This window comes from Mus musculus, chromosome 19 (assembly GCF_000001635.26).
Source record: "Mus musculus strain C57BL/6J chromosome 19, GRCm38.p6 C57BL/6J".
In the NCBI taxonomy this organism is placed as follows: Eukaryota; Metazoa; Chordata; class Mammalia; order Rodentia; family Muridae; genus Mus; species Mus musculus.
Window position 1 is genome coordinate 59,471,690 of NC_000085.6, and position 16,064 is coordinate 59,487,753.

A 16,064-nucleotide genomic window follows, 5' to 3' on the forward strand; every position below is an offset into this window, starting at 1 on the left:
GGGCTCCTGTTTGTGCAGGGTGGAGAGCTGAGGGCTTTCCCTCTGGACTAAACCGGAGAGCCTCTTTCTTACAGGGGTGCCATGGGAGGCGAGGAAGTTTTGCCTTCCCCTGGAAAGTCATTAAAGTCATTGTCCCCAGGGCCTTTATCTTGCTTCTCCTGTGCTTTCAGGGTAAGTAGCCATACTTGGAAGGGATGGCTCCTGTGATAGCTCCCCTCCCCAATTGACTCCTGGAGCTGCAGGGTCCTAAGAGGTAGGGGCTAGGGCTTCCCTCATCAGAGCTTCCCTTCACTCACTGCAGACCTGTTCTTGATCATCCCGCAGGCCCCACATTGTCTATCCTCTGCCCTCAACCCTGATTACCCAGAAGTAGTCTCATGCCACACCAAGCAAGAGGGAGCTGATGGAGTGTGTTGCTTGAGGACTTGTTTGTTCCTTAAATGCTGTGCTCAAGGAAGGACTCTTAAAGGTCTAGGTGCTTCTGAGGAACTCCCGTGGGGTGCCCATCCTGGGATGATGACATCATCTTTAGTGCAGGTCAAGGGAGAGTAGAGAATCTATGCTCCATGGAACACTGAAGATGTGGGACACATGCCACATGTCTAGGCATGTAGATGGTTCTGGAGGAAAGGGTTCATGTTGCCTGTATGATGTCTGTGTGCAGCTTAGGAACAGGTACCTTTTCTTGTGGGTGGGTGATTGCCTGGTAACCTATTAAGTGACTGGATTTCAGTGAAGTACTTTGCCCCTGTCCCTTGGTTAGGTTTCTTACAGTGTGCAGTCTGAACTGCAAGGGCTGTCTGTGTTGGACATGGAGGCCCCAGCAGGTGCTTTGCTTACTTGTGATGTAGTTTTCTTCTGAGAAGTCTCATCTTCACTGGTACACACGTAGTGAGGACTGTCCCTTGCCCCTTTCACAGTAGGGATGTTCTAATTTGCAGCTGGTACCACCACCTGTGACCTTCAGAATTCCTGCACATCATGTAAGGGCCGAGTCCCTGGGCATGCATGTCCACCTAGAAATAATTAGAAGTGAGTGTTTTGAACATTTTTGGAAGACAGAGGGTGAGATGGGGCATGGCTTAACATACTTGTGGGAGCCTCAGTGAGGTTTATGGGCTACATAGCTAGCTTCTCATACTACATCCCTTCATTAGAGACAGTCTGTCTGTCTCTGAGGGGCTCATCTCAGTCACTCCTTGCTTCCCTCCCCCTCATTCTAAATGATTGCAATTATGCCCTTCCATGAAATCCAGAAGTGGTGTGTAATACTGTAGCTCACTTGAAGTGGCTGGCTGCTACTTTGTTACATAAATGATGCCGCTCTGATTCAGATGGTGAATTCCTGCTTATCACACAGGAACAGCACTGTGGGGTGTGTGTGGGTGCTCCGAGAATGAGTGAGTGGGAAAAGAGGCCAGATGCTGAAGTTTAAGGACAACTGTAGCACTCTTTGGTTTTCACAGCTGAAAGAGCTATGTATGTAGAAAATAGAAGGTGCCCCAGGTGGAAATGCATTTACCTATGTGCCCATGTGTGATGTGTATACATAGGTTGATGTTATAGTTCCACCAGCTCTCTGTGTACAGTCCTAGAAGGACAGAGTTCAATTTCTGTCTTCTGGAAGGGAATAGGTAGGCCAGGAGTCTCTGTGAACATCTACCCTGAGGCTCATCTCATAACCACATCCCCTTCCCTGGCCCCTGAACTACAAACAACCACTGCTTCTGCTCCAAGTACCTATGGAAAACCAGGGTTTTATGTCATGAGTTCTGTTCCACCTCACTTTAATCTGTAGGTCCTGTGGTATCCCATTCACAGCCTGAATTGGTATCTTTATCTTGAGTAGAATGATGGGGTGATGGAACATATCTGGGGGTCAATAAGACCCATAGGACTAGGAAAACAGTGATGTCTAAGAAGTGTAGAAACTTGCCTTTCTCATTTTCCGAACATCCCTCCCATGTTTCTTTCCTTCCTTCTACAATACCTAACATTCGTGAAGCTATTTAAATGTAGGAAATTTGTAAAGCATTTATGCCAAGATAGATATTATACATCAGTTAAAAGAGTAAGCCATAATTGGAGTTCTAAAATGGGAAAGTATTATAATTACATTTCTGTTGCATGACAAATACTTAGATGAAAAGCAACATGTGGGAGGGTTTATTTTGTTTATAATTTCAGGTCCTAGTCAAGACAGGGACTCAAGCAACTAGACATGTCACATGCTCAGCGCAGAGAAGAGAATAAATGCATGGATTCTTGTGTGCATTCTTTCTAGCTTTCTTCACCCTCGTATTGCTTAGGGTCCTGCCTAGGTAATGGCGCCACCCACAATGGGGAGGTCCTTTTTACATCAATGACCAATCAAGGCAATCAATTACATACAGGTCTACAGGCCAAATTGGTTCAGATAATTCCTCATTAAGATTTTCTTCCCAGGTGATTCAGGGTTGTGCCAACTTGACCACGAAAAGAACCAGAACAAGAGTGCCTAAGATATGTCTATCTTAATTGCTAAAAAAAAAAAGCAGTATACATGGGCTATTGTTGGTAAAGGAAAAATCACACACAAGTGTATGTGCTTCAACTTTCTTTTTAATCTTTCTGAAAGGACACAGAGGGAAATGGTGGAGATGACAAGATGTTTTAAATGCAGAAGAGTGTGGCTTCCCATCCCCTTTAGGCTCTACTTCCTCCCCTCAAAATATAGCTCAGTACCTCTTGAATACTAATGAGTCCTTCCTCACGAGATTTCCCCTAATGGAGCTTCAGGGTCATGGAGGTCCTGGTTCTGTTAAGGGCTGAGTAAATCTGGTTCTCTTGTCTCTTTCCTAGAATCTTCCCAATGTGTCAAAACATATGCTGAGGAAAAGTCTCTTCAACAGTGTTGGGGAAACTGTCCCATGTAGAGTGAAAGTAGGTCTGTGTCCATCACTCCACAAATAACAGCCAAAAAATGGGGCAAAGCCCTGAATGTAAGACCCAAAATTTCAAAAGGGCTAGAGGAAAACTCATAAAATACTCCAAGGTATTGGCATAGGTAAGTGTTTTCTGACTAGGGACTTCAATAGCACAGGAAAGAATCTCAAGAATCAATACATGGCATTAGACAAAATTAAGAGTTCTGTACAGATAAGAAAAAGAGAGAAAGAAGGAAAGAAAGAAAGAAAGGAAGGAAGAAAGGAAGAAAGGAAGGAAGGAAGGAAGGAAGGAAGGAAGGAAGGAAGGAAGAAAATAGAAGGAAAACCAAAATTGGCTTAAAATGAATGACCAAGGTCCATGAGCCCATTTCAGAGCCTCGCCTGTTGTTGACTCCTGTGTGCTTCTCACCCTCTACCCACGAAGTAAATCTAGTAAGATGATTCCTATTATGCAGGCAAGAGACTAGACCAGAACAATTTCTGGCTGAAAGTCTTAGAGCTAGAAATGACTGGAGTAGTACTTGGTCAGAACAGGGTTGTGAGCTTGTAGCTCACTTGGTCTATGAACTTTGGTCTTGGGGCCCTGGCTATGAGCTGACGCCCAAGTTGTGCTCTTTCTCCCAATCTTTGCTGTAGTTCCTTGTGGGAAGTTCTCTGAGAAAACCCATGGTGATGGTTTATAGTCCCTGACAGCTTGACAGAACCTAGCTAGAATCACCCCTGAGCTAAGCCCCTGAGCACACAGGTGGGGGATATTTTTGATCACGTTATTTGAAATGGGAAGACTCACTCGCTTTCTTCTGGCAGCCTACCTATGAGAACGTCTGAGGGGAAGCTCTTGGTTTTGGCCTACTTGCCTGCTGCTGCTATCTCTGCTGGTGCGGCCATCCTTTGTGGACACTTGAGTATATTTCTGCCTTTCAAGGTGGGCAGAAGAACAGAAGCTCTCTGAGAATTCTACACGCCATCAGTGCCAGGCTGGGGCTGTTGAAGCATACAGTCTCACAGATTGAGCAGTTACCTGTTATATGGCTTTCCAGCACGAAGACAGCCACTGTTGGACTGTCCAGACAACAATGTGCAAACCAATCTAACAAACTTCTCTTTCATATCCATTTATTTCGTCAGTTTTGTTACTCTAAAGAACCCTGGCTTATACACCCATTTTATGGATGGATACACTGAGATCCATGAGCTAAGTGAGAGTTTCAAGGTACCCTTGAATAGAAGTGGCAGACCTAGGATTTGAACTCATGTCAATCTGACTCTGATGTCCAGATGATTTTGCTCCAAACCCTTGATGGTTAATCTTCACATCTCAACTAAATCTGTTTCTTGTGACTCAATGACTTTTGGAGGCTATCAGGAGAGATTGACATAGTTCAGAGCTTGCATTTACTTTCCATAGGGTCTTGGTTCTGTGAGCGTATGACTGAAAAAGCCGCCTGTACACATGGGGAACAGGGTATTTGGTTGCTGATCCTTTCTGGATTGAGCAAGAATTTTCTTTCCATAATGTTGTGTGTGCACATGTGCGTGCGGTATACACACTTGTGTTTGTGTGGTGCCTTAGCCTCACTCTGTGGAAACATGGGATCTTGCCATGGCCACTATGCCATTCTGCAGACATGAACAGGGCCCCCTGGGTCTTAGAAGGAGAGCTTTGCTTCCATACCTGAGAAGTTGCATACCAGTGGCTCTGCTTCTAATCCCCTTCAATGCCTGGAGTTTTAGCTACTACCTTCCAGCTCTGCCCTAGCTGATCTCATGCATTGAAATATGCACCCGCAGGAGCATCCAGCCTGGGACATCTGAGAGCCTGGGTAGAGCTGTTTGAACCTCAGATTCACCCCCCCTGGGAGGATCAACCCATAAGTGTCCTGTTAGCCACTGAACACTTTGGAGTGGATTTTCTGAGATCCTGCTCTGCATGTTGCTTCCTGGGAGCTACTAGTGGCGTCTGAAGTGCCAGGGTCCACGGTCCTAGGACGTGAAGTCATGACCTCAGAATAGAGTCATGATAGGCTCCGAATTTCTTCTGCTGTGGCTGCATTGTTAAGTAGTGTCCCTGGCAAGTAATTACATCCACGGCAGCTCGATTGCACCCTCAGCAAATGAGGTGCTGATCTGAAGTAATTAAGCAATAGTGTGTGCAGTTTAGCTATTGCCTTTCCTCCCCTGTACTATGCAGCTGTACCATGAAGAACCCATTCCAAGGCCTGGGCAAAACTCTCTGCTACCTGTACCTTCCTTCCTTGCTAGACCTTTGCTGAGACACCTCAAAGCCAACTTCTCCTGGGCTTCTAAGTATCGAGGGGAGCCCTTAGATGTGTCAGGGTGTGGAGGGTAATTACCACTCTTTAGGAACAAAAATATACAACAAGCTTGCTTATTGTTTCCTTAATTATATGTCTTGGATATAAAACAATTTCTTGGTGGTGATGAAGTGTTGATTAATTACCCCAAACATTGCCTTTGGGTAGTTAGGAAATGTGTTCTGACCTTCTTTATTTCAAGGGAGCCATGGTATCCATTTTCCTATGAACTATATTGAAAAAGTGTGTGTTGGAGCAGTGGATACCTCATCTGTGGGGCATGGATTTAGGGACCTTGTGGGACTCAGGAAGGGGAGACAGGCAGAAGCTAGAATTGCTACTTGGCCTGGATGGGTGAGGATGTAACAAGGTGCCTTGTCCTAGTGATTTAGGGAGCCATCTCTTCCTGTCCTTGGATAGCTGTGGGAAACACTCCAAAGTCAACATCAGGTTCACAAGATGATGCTGGAGAGTCCACTGCCTAGAGGTGGGACCTAGGGAGCTGGGTAGGTGTTGTCAATGACAGTGGGTACTGAGGGGGACTGGAGATACCCTCCAAAGAGCTCTGGGATATGTGCACCTACCAATATATACAGGATGGGTGTGCCTTCTTAAGTGTGTGGGTATGCCTTTGTAAGTGTATGGCTACCCATTCAGGATTTATTTATTTATTTATTTATTTATTTATTTATTTATTTAATCCTGTGTGACTGTATATGGATGTGTGTATATAGGCATTATATATGCATATATGGGTATATCATATATTATATATTATATATACACATATATGGATATATTCATGAATATATATGTGTGTGTGTGTGTGTGTGTGTGTGTGTGTATGTGTGTTTGTAAGCTTAGATTTTTTTTTTTTTTTTTTTTTGGTTTTTCGAGACAGGTTTCTCTGTGTAGCCCTGGCTGTCCTGGAACTCACTCTGAAGACCAGGCTGGCCTTGAACTCAGAAATCTGCCTGCCTCTGCCTCCCAAGTGCTGGGATTAAAGGCGTGCACCACCACTGCCTGGCAGGCTTAGATTTTTTAAAACCTACTTTAATAAGATTTTGCAAAAGCTTTGACCCCTCCCCACCCCTGCTTTCTAGCCCACTATCCGAAGGTGGGGGGGGATTTTTCCACACAAGGGGATGTGAACCTGTTTAGAAGCAGTTCTTTAGGGGTGAATACAATCTCAGTTCATCAGGATACCAGCAGTCCTGTTCAGTAGTGTCAGGATAGTGTCAGTGTAGTTCAAAAGTGTCACCAAACGTGAATCAGCAGTGGCAGCAGGATCCAGCACAAACCTCTAGGCCTCTGATGAATCAGTAGGAGCCAGCAGGTACAACCAGGACCAGCTGGAGTGCCTGGAGTTCTCTGCTGTGCCTCTCTCAATGAAGTAAAGATCAGCGAAGACAAGAGACCACGGAAGAGTTGCACAGCTAACTATTCAAGCCATCCCAGCCTGTTACTGTCCAGTGAGTCCTATTTCTACTCTCTCCAAACATCACGTGTCCTCTCACGGGTCTTGCCTCAGCAAAACATCACATGAGTCTGCATCACATGACACAACTAGAAGCTTCCACTTCATGTGTACATGTGGGTACATGTGTGGATGTGTATGTAATTGTGGTAAGATAGTGTATGAGAATGTATGAGTGTTTATGAACATAGATATGTGTACTTATATGATGTTCTGTGTGTGTGACATATGTTTACAAAAGTGTATGTGAGTGTGCATGGGTATATGTATATTTGTATGCATATGTATACATATGAATATACATAGCTATTTGTATGCATAGTATAGTATGTGTAGTATATGTATATTTGGGTATATTTTTAAGGATATGCAAATGAATGAAAATATGTACATATGGATAAGGGTGTATGTGTATGAGTGTGGAAGCATGAGCATGAGTATGGAGAAGGGTATATATATATGTACATATATATATATATATATTTATGTATATGGGGTGCATGTGTGAATAGGTAAGGATGTGTGAACATAGGCATGTATGTGTCTATATGTGTGTGTATGAATAAAGAAACATATGTATGGTTGCATACATATATATGTAGACATATGGGTGTGTATAGACATAGATATGTATGTGTAAGCGCTAAATGTGTGTATATACATATGAGTGTATGTATGTTAATGTGTATATGGGTGTACATATGTGTGTATGTGTAATATCTGTGTGTTGTGGAGATGAGTGATAATATGGAACTCTCCTGTTGTTTGTGTGAATAAGGGTAGGTGTTTATAGGTGTGCATGTGTGTGTAATGTGTGTACATACAGGCAAGCATGTATATGTGTGTGTGCATATACATAGGTATGCATGTGTGTATGTATGTATATATTGGTGTGCATATAGGGTATGTGGTCAGATATGTGTGCACAGATATGGATATGGATTTGTTTCTGTATATCATGTAAGTGTAGATGGGTGTGAATAAGTGTGTGTACAGGTGTGTGAATATGAGTGTGTATATGTACGTGTGTGTGTGTGTGTGTGTGTGTGTGTACTGGGTGTGTACTGGGTGTGTGCTAAGCTGAGCGAATGATGGGGAACTTTCCAGTCAGGTTTCAGGTCTCAGCTGTCACTTACAGGGGTCAGAAATAGCTTACTCTGTCTTCTTGGGCCCTCTTTCTCTAGGAATGCAGGAAGTGTCTTCCACAGGGACTACAGCGTACTCCACTGGCTTCCTGCTCTCAAACAATCAAGTCCTCCCTCCTGCTCCTTCTACGGCCTTAGTCTTAAGTCTCTCAAACAGATAGTCAAGTCCTCCCTCCTAGTCCCCCTAGCACCTCAGTCCTTGATCTTTTTTGAAGGTCTCCTCTGCTTTCATTCTCGATATCTCTTTGTACTCTCTGGGTACATACCTTTTCTGCCTTATTACTAAAAATACTCTAGGTGGCCCACAGGGAATATACATAAACTTAGTGGTACATAAGAGATCTACACACATTATAAAGGGAAAGAGAACAGTAAACGTGCTTGAGGGAAGCATGCATTGAATCATGTAGGCCAGTGGGAAAGCTGGCAGCCAGTTGATTCAGAGGAACAGGTCATACTCTGTGCACTGCCCGGACTGAAGGTAGCAGTTATGAGATGCTCCCAGTGCTGGTCTCTTTACCGCATGTGAATGATCTCATCTTATCCTCTTGCTAATATCCCTGGAGGTAGGGGCTCTCATTAACCTCATATTAAGAATGAGCACATCAGGCTCAGAGTGGTTCAGTGTCTTGCCCAAGGTCACACAGGTGGTAAATGACTGAGCAGGGATTTGAGTGAAGCTGCCATCTGGTCTCAGGACAAGATCATCTGTAAGTGGTACCAAGGAGTGACAGGTGATGCCCTTGGGATAAACTGGCTCCCAGGATGCACTGAGTGCCAAGGAGGTGGAAAACCTCGCTGGAAACATGTTGGAAGCAGAGTGTTATGGTTGGGAGAGAAAAGAAATCTGGATGGTTCTGACAAGGAGTTGTGGGGGTGGGAAACAAGAATTGTGTGTGTGTGTGTGTGTGTGTGTGTGTGTGTGTGTATGTGTGTATGTGTGTGTATGTGTGTGTGTGTGTATGTGTGTGTATGTGTGTGTATGTGTGTGTATGTGTGTGTGTGTGTGTGTGTGTGTGTGTGTGTGTGTGTGTGTATGTGTGTGAGAACAGAGGACAAAGGTTAGAAGTCAGACTTCAGGACTCATAGCTAAGGATCAGGAACAAGGAGATTCAGTCCCGGGATGATGGGAGGTGAGAGCCGCACAGTAGACCCACTTCCCTAGAGGCCTCCCTGAGAGGAAAACAGTCTTGTCTGGGGCACACCTGGCTGCCCCACCACCTGACTTGGATTTCAGGAGCACCAAATAACATGCTAGTCCGTTCCCTAAGGAGGGGACAAGTATGTGGCTCTCTGCCCATACCCAGGTCCCCTAACTGGCCACCAACCAAAAATCTACTTTCTTTCCTGAAAACAAGGCAGGTAACAATACACCTGTGTGGTGTTGTAGTTGGAAGGAATGGCTGCTGAATTAACCGGGCTGGCATGGTGGGGAGTCAGGGTGGAGTGTGCGGAAGAGCCTTCAGGGAGAAAGGGGAGAAGGTGTCTGGTCTCCAAGGCTTAGAAGGTAGAAACACGATCGCTTCCTGCCCTGCTGGGCCCAGAGCAGCAGTCTGGGGAAATTTCTTAGTGAGATGAGTTGACAAATGGCAGTTGAAGTTTGTGACTTGGGCAAGAGCAGCAGGTAGGAGGCACAGCTGCCTTTCTTAGAGGGTCAGGCTGCAGACTGGGAAGCCTGAAGTTGTGATTTCTAGAGCCCTTCACACTGGCCACAGGACCTCTGAAGAGCCCATAGGCCCAAGCTATTCAATTATCCAGTGTGGACATGTGTGTGAGTATTCATGTGTATTTGTATGTGGGGTGCACCTGTAAGCATGTGCAGCATGCATGTAGTGGTTAGGATTTTGGCCTGGGACTTCTCCATGTCAGCCCGGTCAGCTGGCCCATAAGCTTCCAGAGGTCCTTCCATCTTAGCATCCCAGGGAATACAGCCAATGTTGCTATGTCCAGCGTTGTATGTGGGCTCTGGGGATTGGAACTCAGGCACTCATGCTTGCAGGGCAAGCATTTTACAAACCGAGCCATCTTCCCAGGGACAGACCCAACTTCAACAAAGATCCAGATTAGTTGGTAGGAGGAAGCTGAGTTCTTCCTCTGGCTCAAAAAATAAACCCAGCAAAAGGGTTGGCTCATCTTTCAACCGGGGGTGTTCTCAGGTCATCTAAAAATGATAATAAATGTGAATATATTTTTAAAAAGTTTAGTGTGTGTTTGTGTGTGTGTGTGTATAGTACAGTGCACGTATTGAGGTCAACTTTTGAGAGTCCTTCCACCCCATGGATCCAGGGTATAGAACTCAGGTTGTTGAAATGGCAGCATGTAGTTTTATCTGGCTTGCAGCTCAGTCAGTGGCTGGGCACTATACTACTTATATTGCTGTGGTTTGGGGAACAGTGGGTGCCATTTTTCCCCAAGTTTCTCTGGGCATGTTCTACTGCTACTACCAAACAGTGCCAGCTCATATAAGAAGACTAGCCCCAAGAAAGAGGATGGAAGACCTCAGTTCTAGGTGTAGCTCTTTCCCAGTGTGACTTTGAGCCCGTGCCTTTCCCCCTCTGGGCTTCACTTTTCTCCCCTGTGTGTGAGGAGTCTGACCAGAGGACCTTTTCAGCCAGATGTGACATAGATGGTCAGGGCCTAGGCTAGATGAGAAACCTCCCTGGGAAGATAACTGAAAAATCTTTTTTTTTTTCTCTTAGCACCATCAGTCTCGTCCATGGTCATTGAATGCCACCATTGTGCTTTGCCAGAGCTGGATGGAGAGTAAGCATTGCCGTGTTCTGCACAGGCCCACCCCAGAAGACACACAGAACCCAGAAACCACACACTCACAAATGTGCAGGCTCATGACAAGCTACTGCCATGAAATGCCTTTGTAGGAATCATGGCTCTCTGCCCCTACCCCCATTCAGGGTGGAGGACACTTGTAGATTTTGTGTCCAGGATGCCTGGCAGGCACAAGTCTGTGACGAGACAGACCGGACACTGTGGAAAGTGCCATGATTGAAGAATCTCATCCTGGAAGTCCTGGTTTAGGGTTAGGGGTAGAAGGGAAAGAATGAAGAAAAATGTCCAGGGCAGGGCTGTGTTGGGGATGGAATCTGATACATTTTCTTCCTTTCTCACTGAGCAGACCCCAGCAGCCTGCTCAGCACCCATTTGCCCATGGTTTTGGGGATAGCTGCTTTCTGCACCCTGGACCCTGGACTAGGTCAAAGCTCTTTCTTGTCTCCTGTTCATCATCAGTCCTTGCTGTCCAGGAAGGCTGAGCTGATCAAGACCCAGGGAGATTTCGCTTTAGGGTGCTATGTGGGACTAGAAAGCACTAACTAGCTCTAGTTAAGCCTGCACTACGCAGAGATACAGTTCCAGGGTGCCATGACTCATTTTGAGGGGTTATAACTTTAATTTTTTTCAAACTCTATTTTTAATGATGGTTCTTAAATGTTTTAACCTCCCTTCTAACCTACCAGAAGTAGTGAAAAAGAAAGGATATGGGGGAGGTGGACCTGTTTAGAAATGGTTCTTTGGGGCAAGTCCCATCTGTGTTATCAGGAAATCAGCAGTTCAGTTCACAGGCCAGCATCAGCAGCTTGATCTACTTGATCTACTCGCAGCAGTCCTACTCAGTAGTGTTGGGATATCAGCAGGTGGCATGACCTAGCAGGAACAGCCAGGCAGGAGGGATTTGGACTAGCAGGGACATTAGGAGCAGTTCTCAGCTGTGCCTCTCTCAATGAAGTGAAGATCAGCAAAAAGGGCAAGACAAAGAGGCAGTTAGCTATGTAAGCAAGCCAAACTCAGCCTCCGTCCCTCCGCTGAGTCCTTTTTATACTCCCTCCAAACATCACGCTTTCTCCATGGGTCTTGACTCGACACATGTGTCTGTCTCAGCTGACATCACTCTGCCAATCAACTCTGGTCTGCGAAAGCAGCAAGAAGCCGCCACACAACACTAGAAGTTTTTTGGTGCGTTTCTCTCTGTGGAATCCCAACAAATGGAGTTCAACTACACAAAAACTACCAAAGCATGCATGTCATTAACAAAGAATCTTTTGTCATGTGTCCTTTCACGTGCTTGCTTTAGCAGAACATCCTTTCACCTGTGTCTGCTTCAGCAAACATTTCTTCACTTGTGTCTGCTTCAGGAAAATACTCCTTCACATGTTTGCCCCAACAAAATATCATTCAGTACAACTGACTTTGCAAAGAACCCTTATGTTTTCGCTTCAGGGGGTGCTACCAGAGCTGTGTGTCTGAGCAAGACCTATAGATGAGTTCTAGAAGGAAAAATAGAGTGTTTGGTCAGCACACAGGGGTGAGGGAAGGACCTGATCACACTCATCTGGTGATTTTCATAGGGCTGCTCTGATGGATCACACACTTTGCTTGGGGCTAGTGGGCTGCAGAGAAAGTACAGGATTATAGGATGCTCCTTGTCCCCAAGGTGCCTTTGATAGACATGGTGAGGATTTAAGCAAGCCACACATAGCATGTTGTCAAGTTGGTGATGGTATGTGGCTTGGTCTTATAGCAATGGTTCTTAAGCTGTGGGTTGACCTCTCCTTGCCAGAGGTCCAATATCAGATATCCTGCATATCATATATTTAATTATGATTCATAGCAGTAGCAAAACTACAGTTATGAAGTAGCAATGAAATAATTTTATGGTTGAGGCTTGCAGTATTAGGAAGGTTGAGAACCACTGCCTTATAGTACAGGCAGGTTGTAAAGGGCATGGCAGAAGAGGGTAGAGAAGACTTCCTGGAGAAGGAAGATCTCAGGCTTTGGTCCCAGATCGCTTATAGCTCAGCATGCATGCTGCACAGGGGTGTCGTTCATAGGGAATGGCTTGGGGCTGTGCCTATGGATAGTGAGAGAAGGCAGATTGTATGCAGGGCCCCCAAGCTGTGACCCTAGATCTGCACCTGTACTCTTAACATGGGGGATGGTATGCTTTCTCCTTGAGACATCAGCAGTCTCCAGTTTGATGCTTTCTAGAAGGTTTCTGAGCCCATCACACCCTCCTCCCCACCATCTGAGCACCATCTTGTTAATGTCACACCAGAAGAGAGGGCCATGAAGTGGTGGGGGTTTCCGAGGGCAAGGTCCTAGGAAAGCAAGGTAGAAGATAGGCTTACATAGAGATAGCAGCCAGGCAGGCTCTCTGTCCTGAGAGGTCACCTGCTCTGTAATCTTCAGAGACCCAGATAAGAAATCAGAGGAGTACTCCAGGACTTGGGCACTTTGAAAACCTATTACCTATAGGACCTCGGTGCCAACTCTAGTGGAAAGCCTTGTCTTGGGAAAGCCACTTGGTTTTGATTTTCTTGTGTCACAGTGATGGATGCTGTCAACACTGGACAAGGGCTAGGCAGCCCAATCTCTCCCATGAAGCCCTTGGTGTTTATGTGCTCTGACCTGTGGAATCTGACATTCTGAGGTCATTAACTCATACAGGGAGGTAGGACAAGGCTTTGCTGCTGCAGGGGTGATCTGTACATTTTTTTAGGGAGAAGATGTCTAACAGGGTTCATCCTATTCAAGGCTGTCCTCTGATAGGCTCAGGTTCCATCTATCTGGGCTCTAAAGTCCCCTTCTCTGGGAAAGGAGTCTTCCTAGGTTCTGAAGGCCTGTACAGGATCAACTTTCTTGTTCCATCATCTAGGACAAGATGCTTAATTTTTTTTCAAATTTAGAATTCAAAATAATGCATTTAATTATGTCATTTTTCATACATATGTATCATTGCACTGTGTTACTATCCCCCTCCATACTCTCCTCTCTCTCCTATCCTGCTTGTCTCCTCCTACTCACAGAATATATCCCTTCTATTTCCATGATATACATATACACACACATCTCAATCTATATTCTTCATACGAGAGAAAGCACATAGCTTTCCTCCCCCATCATCCTCTCTTGTTCCTCTTTGCCATTCTTTCAGGACCCCCTGCCTTTCTTCTTAAGGTGTCTGCGATGTTTGGTTTTAATGTTAACTCGCCACAAATTAGGCTCACCTGAATAGGGAGCCTCAACTAAGCAACCTTCCTGATAGTCTTAATGGAAGTGGGAGGACCTACCCACTCCAGACATGGGCAGCATCTTCTGCTAGCAGCCCAGATAGGAAGGGGTGTGGCCGGTCAAAGATCATTTGCCCTTTGTTCTCTGGGCCTTCCCTCTGGTTGCTGAGTTGGTTTATCCTGATGCTGCTGCTGTCTCCTCTCATAGAAAAACCTTTGTTTCCAGGCTTCCATCTTTAACTTTCTAGAGCCCTCCAGGTTTTTGGTACCACACTGGGACTGTTAAGCTACCCAACCTCAATAACAGCAACTTCCCAGTTCTTGGCCTCTCTGATCTGTGAGACAACTATCTATCTATCTAAAACCTATTGGTTCTCATCCTCTCCGGCAGTGGTTCTCAACCTTCCTAATGCTGTAGCCCTTTATTTAATACGGTTCCTCATGGTGTGGTGACCCCCAACCATGAAATTATTTTCATTGTTATTTTATAACTGTGGTTTTGCTACTGTTACAAATCGCAGTGTAAATATTTTGTGTTTTCTGATGTTCTTAGGCAACCTCTGTGAAAGGGTCATTTAACCATCAAAGAGGTCTTGACCCACAGAGAAGCACTGCTCTAGGGACCCTGACTAATATTAAGAAAATAGATATTTTGTTTTTCTCACCTGGTTTATTTCGCTGAGCATTATAAGCTCTAATTATATCCATTTCCCTAGGTCAAGGCATTAGATAGTTAAGAACTGAAGAGCAAGTCCAACTCTAAGAATCTGTAGATGGGGAAGCTGAGGCTCAGAGTGGGTAGGGACCCACTCAGTAGTTACCCACTGTGCCAGAGGCAGAGAGGGGTTATAAGTAAGTGTGTGGATTCCGGAAGCTGGGGGAAGAGGTTTTGAGGCTCACAGATGTTGAGGCCTGCCTCTGCTCCTTGCTGGCCGTGTGACCTTGCACTGGGAAGATGCAGGATAAGATAACATATCTGTAGCACTTGCTTCTGTCCAAGCACAAGGTAGATCCGGAACTCAACAGCTACTGCTGTTCTTTCTCTCCGTTTAAGATTCTGTCTGTATCTATCTATCTACCCACCCACCCACCTATCTATCTATGTGTCTATCTATGTATCTATGTATCTATCTATGTATCCATCTATCTATGTATCTATCTATGTATCTATCTATCTATGTATCTATGTATCTGTGTATCTATGTATGTATGTATGTATGTATGTATGTATGTATCTATCTATCTATCTATCCATCCATCATCCATCCACCCATCTATCTATCTATCTATCTATCTATCTATCTATCTATCTATCTATCTATCATCTATTTGTGTGTGTATGTGTGTGTGTGTCTGTACATACACCTGTGTGCAGCTGTGCAAATGAGATCAGAAGAGGATACTGGAGCCCTTGTAGCTAGAGTTGTTTGTGTGATACTCAGCTTGCTAGGTGCTAGGATTTGATCTCCTATCCTCACAACTGCATATTGAGGTATCTCCCGGCTCCAGCTGCTGCCATTCTGGAGGCTGTTACTGTCAGCAAGCCCTGGTTTGTGACGCACCTTGGTTAGATTAGAGCGAGTTAGTTTGTCTGGTTCAGTGATGTTTCCCATGGAAGTCAAGTACAGACTATGGGGAGGGAATAATGAGGTGGTTCTGTGCTAAATACACACACACACACACACACACACACACACACACACACACACACACACACACAAATGGTAGAGGTCTCCTGAGACCAGTTGGTAGGAAGTCAGAGTTTCAGTAAGGGGTGTTGCTTTCTGTGAATAGCAGCATGTTACTAAGTAGCACCTGAATAAATGAATGAATGAATGATAGAATATTTGCAGGTGTTTGTTTCTCTACATCCAGGGCCTAGGTCTCTCCACCTGTGCTAGGGGTATCATGTGCCCCTTGGGCTCAAGGGGGGTATGTGCATTTGACAGATACTAGGTAGTCACAGGAAAGGTGTCAAAAGTCTCTTCTACCTGCATAAAAAGCCTATTTTGGCGGGAGCATCTCCTTTTTGGTGATCCTCAGGGTGGTTTTGGGTATATATAGGCTCATGTGTGTGTGTGTGTGTGCACACATGGGTGTATATACGCCTGAGGAGGCCATAGGTGGAAGTCAGGATGTCTTTCTCAATTAGTTTTGAGATGGAATCTGGGTTTGTT